This window comes from Mirounga leonina, unplaced genomic scaffold (genome assembly GCF_011800145.1).
Source record: "Mirounga leonina isolate KUSES-001 unplaced genomic scaffold, KU_Mleo_1.0 Mir_454, whole genome shotgun sequence".
NCBI lineage: Eukaryota > Metazoa > Chordata > Mammalia > Carnivora > Phocidae > Mirounga > Mirounga leonina.
The window spans coordinates 3706094-3712946 of NW_023270763.1; the positions used below are offsets into that span (position 1 = coordinate 3706094).

The window sequence follows — 6853 nt, forward strand, 5'->3', positions numbered from 1 at the left end:
CCCTCCTCTCCTTCCCCTCCCCCATCCAGAGTCCCACTCCCCTCCTCTCTCCCCCCCCCACTCCTCCCTCTCCCTCTTTCTATTACACTCTTTTTGGACTAGCCAATATTTTGTGCCTGATCCCCAATGTGGTACTTGTTACCAAACTTGGCTAAATACAGCATTCTCTCCATTTCATGTTTCTCATTTTCCTTCCGTCTGACATAGAGCACGGCTCCCTGCGGGTACAGACTGACCCTCTGACTCGTGCACCCACCCGCAAAGCCACCACGCGAGAGGGGCCCGAGCTCACTTCCCGCCCCCCAGGAGGGCCCGTAGGCCCCCTCCCAGGGACTCTTCCCTCAAGGAAACCACCTCTTACTCTGTCATCATTGATTAGTTTGGCCTGCGCTTGGACTTCCCATCAGTGGGATCACGCAGCACAAACCCTCCTTTGTCCACCTTCTTTGGTTCCACGTGACTTTGGCGAGATTCATTCATGTTGTCAGATGCAGGGATTGGCTGTTTTCACTGCCGGACAGAATTCTACACACAATGTATGCATCCAGCTCCTGGAGGTGGAATGCCCGGTTTGGGGCCCCCAGGGAGAACTCCGTCCATAAGCAACCATGCGCACATCTTTGGTGACCATCGCACTGTATTTCTGCCGGGCGTAGGTCCACATGTGGAACCACCAGTGGACTGTATCCCGAGCAATACGCACTCCTGGTGTTCCAGAGTCTTTGGGAATCTCCGTGCCTCGAGCCCTCCAGTCTCTCCTGGAGCTCCGATGGAGCCTTCGCCCCTCCCCCCCCCCCATTTTGCAGAAGGGAAGCTAGAGGGCAGAATGTAGGAAGCATTTAGTGACCAGTTTCTATATGCTGGTACCACACCAGGACAGATGACAGAGCATTCACTGAGTACCTTCTGTGTGCTGGATCTGTGCCAATAAAGTTCACAGAGCATTTACGGAACACCTTCTGTATGCTGGATCCGTGTTAAGTGTACTTCACTGAGGATTTGTGAGCACCTCCTCCCTGCTGGATCCGTGCCATACAGTTCATAGAGCATTTGTTAAGCACCTTCTGTATGCTGGTTTTACACTGAGAACTAGGGACGGTGCATTGGGGTGACCTGGCCCTGCCCTCAAGAAGCTCACAATCCAGAAGGCATCGAATCCAAGCAGAAATCCCAATACAATACCATGTGATTAGTGCTCCTCATCCTTCCGGGAAACATTCAGGAGCACCTACTATGTGCCGGCTGGAGTTGAGAGGAGGGACACAGCATAGTGTGAAGGCTTCCAAGAGAGGACAGGCTCCCCAAGGCTCAGGCACACCCTGATGTCCGAGTGCCTGGCAGAGCACCCGGCCCCATAGCGGGCACCGGCAGACAGGTAACGAGGGATAAGTGAGTTTACCAGATGAAAAGAGAGGTAGGAGAAGGAAGGGTGCTCCTGGTCCAGGGAGCAGCAGACGGGAATGTGCAGAGCACATGGCAAGCAGCCCAGTGCGTGCAGGGCAGTGTTATGAGCTGAACTGTGTCTTCCCAAAATTCCTATGCAGATGTCCTAACCCCCAGTACCTCAGAAAGTGACCTCATCTGGAAACAGAGCTGTTGCAGATGTCCTCAGTTAACATGAGGTCCCACCGGAGGAGGGCGAGCCCCTCATCTGCTACAACTAGGGTGCTTATGGGAAAAGGAGAGCCACAGAGCCGAAGCCCATGAGACAATGGAGACGCAGACTCCACCGTGATGTGACCACGAGCCAAGGGACACCTAGGGCTGCTGAAACCGCCAGAGGCTGGGAGACAGGCACAGAAGCTTCTCCTTCAGAGCCTCCAGAAGGAATCAAACCTGCCATCACCTCAATTTTGGACTTCTGGCTTCCAGAGCCGAGAGACCAAATTTTTGTTATTTTAAGTCACAAAGCGTATGGTCACTTGTTACTGTAGCCCTGGAGACACTAAAACAGGTTCATGCGGTGTTCATCTTGATAGGTCCTGCCCAAAAGCCCCCAAGGGGGCTGTGCCAACGGGACTGGGGGGGGGACAGATGCCAACTGCGCAGGGACACAGCTGACGCCTTTCTCCAAGGTGGGAAACCGAGCCTGGGGCTGAGGGAGTTCTTGTCCACCTGCCATCAGGCGCGGCCTGGCCGCCCTCTCCTCTGCTCCCTTAACAAACACAAATAAGCCACCCACGGTGCCAGCCTCACGGGTCCAAGGGCAATGTCACGTTGCCGTGGCGACCCGCAATGGGCAGTTCTTTATTTGTTTCTGGGCTCCACAAAACCCTCCTTGTCTCTGCCCCATGCTGCAGCCGCTGAACAGAAGAAAGGCGGGCCGAGAAAAAGGCCGGGAGACCAGGCCCCAGGGCCGGGGGCAAACGCCCAAGAAACAGAGTTCCCACAACCCTCCAGAACCAAGAACTTTTTCTTTACCTCCTTTTGGCCTACTTTCTTTCTTCGGAGCCTCTAGGCAGACATTTCTTAAGAGGACAATGAATTGTTTTTTTAGGTTTTCACTTTCCCTTTGCATTTACATACAGTATAATTTTTTTCTTTTTTTAGCTACCCAGTTTTATGAGTCTGGGTAAATGAAGACTGCCATGTCACCACCACCACAACCAAGATAAATAACAGATCCTTCATCTTCCCCAAATGCCCGCACACGCTGGGCCCCCGATACCTGTCTCCAGGCACGTAACCACCACCCTGTTCTCTGCCCCTACAGCTTTGCCTTTCCAGAATGTCGCATAAATGCAGTCACAGGGTCGGCCTGCAGTGTTTTTGTTTTGGGATTTTTTTTAATGTCTAAAAAGAATTTATTTTATAAAGTCAAAGTGCATTCTTGGGTGGAAAGAAACTGCTCTGAATGCCAAGCAGGGATCTACTTAGTTCTATTTAAAATGCATCTAAGACAAACTTGTTTTATACAAGGAGAAAATGGGCCTTCCTAAATCACACATTACTGTCTTGACGATTATGCTCAACACTTCCATCTTTTTTTTTTCTTTTTTTTCTGCATAGCCTTTTGAGTTCGGCTTTTTTTACTGGGCATCACGCATGTGAGGTCCATCCGTGTTGTTGCCGTGTTCCAATGGCTCCTTCCTTTTTACTGCTAAGCGCTATTCCATTGTCTGGATGTACAATGGCTTGTTTATCCATTCCCCAGTAGAGAGATAATGGAGTCTTTTTTTTTTTTTTTAAAGATTTTATTTATTTATTTGAGAGAGAGAGAGCACATGAGAGGGGGGAGGGTCAGAGGGAGAAGCAGGCTCCCAGCCGAGCAGGGAGCCTGATGCGGGACTCGATCCCAGGACTCCAGGATCATGACCTGAGCTGAAGGCAGTCGCTTAACCAACTGAGCCACCCAGGCGCCCAATGGAGTCACTTTTAACAGATGAAATATATAGATAAAATTTAGAATGTTCTAGAACAGAGCTGACAGTCAAGGAGCAGCCTTCAAGATTGTGGGAAGTTTCTCTCCAAAGAGTCGATATTTTCAGCAGGCTGTCACTAGTTAAACTAAAGGAGGGAAGTGAGCCTTTCTGCCTCCTCTCTGGAGAACAGAATCACCATTCCGCGGCCAGCCCTCTGTTTAGATGACCGTGGGGCCATGGCATTTGTGGGGGATGGGGAGGGCAACTCCATGCGGAGAGCTCCCAAACGGAGTCAGGATCCAGAGTCCAAGCCAGCAGGGAGGCAAGGACAGAGGCTGAATTCCCATCCTGAACAGGACGGAGGAGGGGCTTTGGATCTGGGCACAGCTGCGTGGAAAATCTGTGCAGTGTCACTTAGGTGCTGTGAGACCTAGGGGAAATTACTTCCCGTCTCTGGGCTGCAGCTTCCTTGTATGTAAAAGGAGATACTACTACCAACCCTACCATGAGATGATATGGCTCAAGAGCGCAGTGCCTGGGTGGCTCAGTCAGTTAAGCATCTGACTCTTGATTTTGGCTCAGGTCATGATCTCATGGGTTGTGGGATCAAGCCATGTCAGGCTTTGAGCTCAGTGGGGAGTCTGCTTCTCTCTCGCTCTCCCTCTCCCTCTGCCCCTCCCCCTGCTCATGCTCTCTCTCTCTCTCTCTCTCTAAAATAAATAAATAAGTCTTTAAAAAAATGGCTCAAGAGGCCACACAGGAGTGCCTGACATGCAACAGGGCTCAAAGAATGGGCATTCTTTTTACATCTTCCTGGAGAGCCCCCCAAAGAGTCCAGAGACCATTTTCTTACTGGTGGTTGACCCATCCAAATACTTCCCATTAAAGCCCACAACATCCTCACAAAGTAGATATTATTATTCCAATTTGAAGGTGAGGCCATACGAGGTTAGGCCAGTGGTCCTCAATCTTGGTTGCACATGGATGGGTAGATCAACAAAACATGATCCATCCATATGATAGGATAGTACTCAGCAGTAAAAAGGAAGGACATTCAGGTACCTGCTACACATACAAATCTCAAGCACAGGATGCTGTCCCATGAGTGGAAGAAGCCAGACACAAAAGATCACATATTATAGGGTTCTATGTATATGAAATATCCAGAATAGGCAAATCCGTAACGACAAAGAGATTAGCGGTTGCTCCAGGCTGGAAGGAGCAAGCACTTAATGGGTACAGGTTCTCCTTTTGCGGGGATGGAGATGTTTGGAACCAGACAGAGGCAGCAATTGCACAACATTGTGGACTGCACTCGGCCACTAAACTGTTCACTTTAAAATGGCAAATTTTGGGAGGCACCTGGGTGGCTCAATCGGTTAGGGATCCGATTCTTGATCTCAGCCAGGTCTTGATCTCAGCTCAGGTCCTGATCTCAGGGTCGTGAGTTCAAACCCCGTGTTAGGTTCCATTCTGGGCATGCAGCCTACTTTAAAATAAAAATAAAACAAAATAAAACAAAATAAAATAAAATAAAATAAAATGGCAAATTTTATATGTCAATTTCACCTTAAATTTTTTTTTAATGCTAAGGAAAAAAAATCTCCTGGGAAGCTTTGAAACATGCCAATCCCCCGGCTACATCCCAGATCAAATAACCCGGAACCTCTCTCTGTGGCTGGGACCAAGGCATCAATATTAAAGCTGCTGGGTGACAGCAATGGGCAGCGGAAGCAGGGACGCACTGAGTGAGATACATGAAAAGCCAAGCTGCTAAACAGTGAGTAACACAGAACTGGACAAATCCCAGTAACAGGAATTAATCTGAATATCTAACAAACAGGTCGGTGGTAAAGGCATACATACAAAGATGCCTGGAAAAAAAAGAGGAGAGATGGATGGAATTGGGGTTTCTGGTCACAGAGGACTTTGGCTGCCCCTTATTTTTTTGAATTTGTAAGATTGGGTGAGAGATCAAAGGAGATTTTCCATTGACCTGTATTGTTTGAATTTTTATGGGATTATATTCAAGTTTTATTTGTGTAACTAAATGTCAGTTTTTTTAACTGCATAATGACACAGGAAATGTTTGCCATATATCTATCATCAGGTGGGAAAGAGAATAACTCATTATGATTATAATAAGGTCGAAATAAGTGTATGGATGGAAGACCTGTTAATGCACAATAATGAAATACATATTCGTGGTGAGGCCGTAGGATTCACTCTTGATGGCATTTTTCTTCTTAAGAATTCATTTAAGTGTTCTGAGGGAAGACAAAGATGGACTGCCTATCAGATCACAGTGTTGTGTCATGTGCTGGGAGAGATAAGTGTGTCCCAGTTATGGGGGAGAATGTCCTTCCGTAAGAGATACGTCCTGACATGTTTGAGGATGAAGTGTCCGGATGTCTGCAATTTATCCTCCAAAGGTTCAGAGAAAGAGGAAATGATAAAGCCAACTCTGAAAAGGTTAATATCCGGTGACTCTAAGTGAATGGCACTCAGGCGTTCATGAAACTTTTCTTGCAACTTTTTGATACACATTTGAAATTTTTCCAAATAAAAAGTTGGGGAAAATTCTCTTAGGGTCATTATGCCAATGCTTTTATGATGTAAAGATTTCGACAACAGAAGGTCAGTCCTCTGCTGGGGGGGTTGATGTCACAGACAGGATGGGATGGTCGCACTGAAGACAGCAGCGGGAACTTCTGGAGACCAAAGGGCAGCAGGAAAGGAGGAGCGGGAAGGTGGAGGAGTGCTCAGAGGCTTGGGGGGGGTGGCCACCAGGCTGGAGTGGGAGCTGGGTCAGTGGCAGGGGTCAGGAGGTGATCCCAGTCTCAGGATCCCAGGGTGCCAACATCTCCATGCTCCAGAACCATTCCCACCTCATTCCCCAGGAAACTGCCCCTGCACTCAGCGCATGGCTGCCCAGAATAAAGGAAGTCACTGGAAGGCAACATCTGGAGTTAGGCTGTCTACCCACGTCCCCCTACTCTTGTAGGGCTGACAGAGTTTTCTCGGCAACTGCAAAATGTCACCCTTATGCCCATTACTCCCTAAAGACATTATTGATGCACCTCGGTATTGCAGATTTCAAATTTGAACTTTTAATTGCTAGTGAAAAGGAGAAAATAATGTGACTTTATTGTTTTCATTGGCTCTCCCACTGTCCACAAGACAACAGCCATACTTTCCAGTACGTTTCCAATTAGCAACTGTGGAACTAGCTGGATGGGAAGGTGGGTAAGTAGACTGGAGAGATAGGCAAATGGCTTGATAGGCAAGTAACTAGGTAAGTATTTGTCTGGAAGGATGGATGGATGGATCAGGGGACAGGAAGATAGGGAATGGATGGTAGGACGGATGGATGGATGGATAAATGGGGAGATTGGAGGATGGATGGATGGGGGATCAATAAATGGGGAGACTGGAGGATGGATGGATGGGTGAGGGGATGGATGAATGAGGGGATAGATGGGATGGATGGG

At 48.4% G+C, this 6853-nt stretch overlaps 1 protein-coding gene across 1 annotated transcript in view; it reads right to left on the minus strand.

Moving 5' to 3' along the window:
* The window catches only part of MMD2 (monocyte to macrophage differentiation associated 2), a 39086-nt gene that overhangs the window by 14768 nt on the left and 17465 nt on the right, over nt 1-6853 (minus strand). The gene's annotated exons all lie outside the window — the stretch shown is intronic.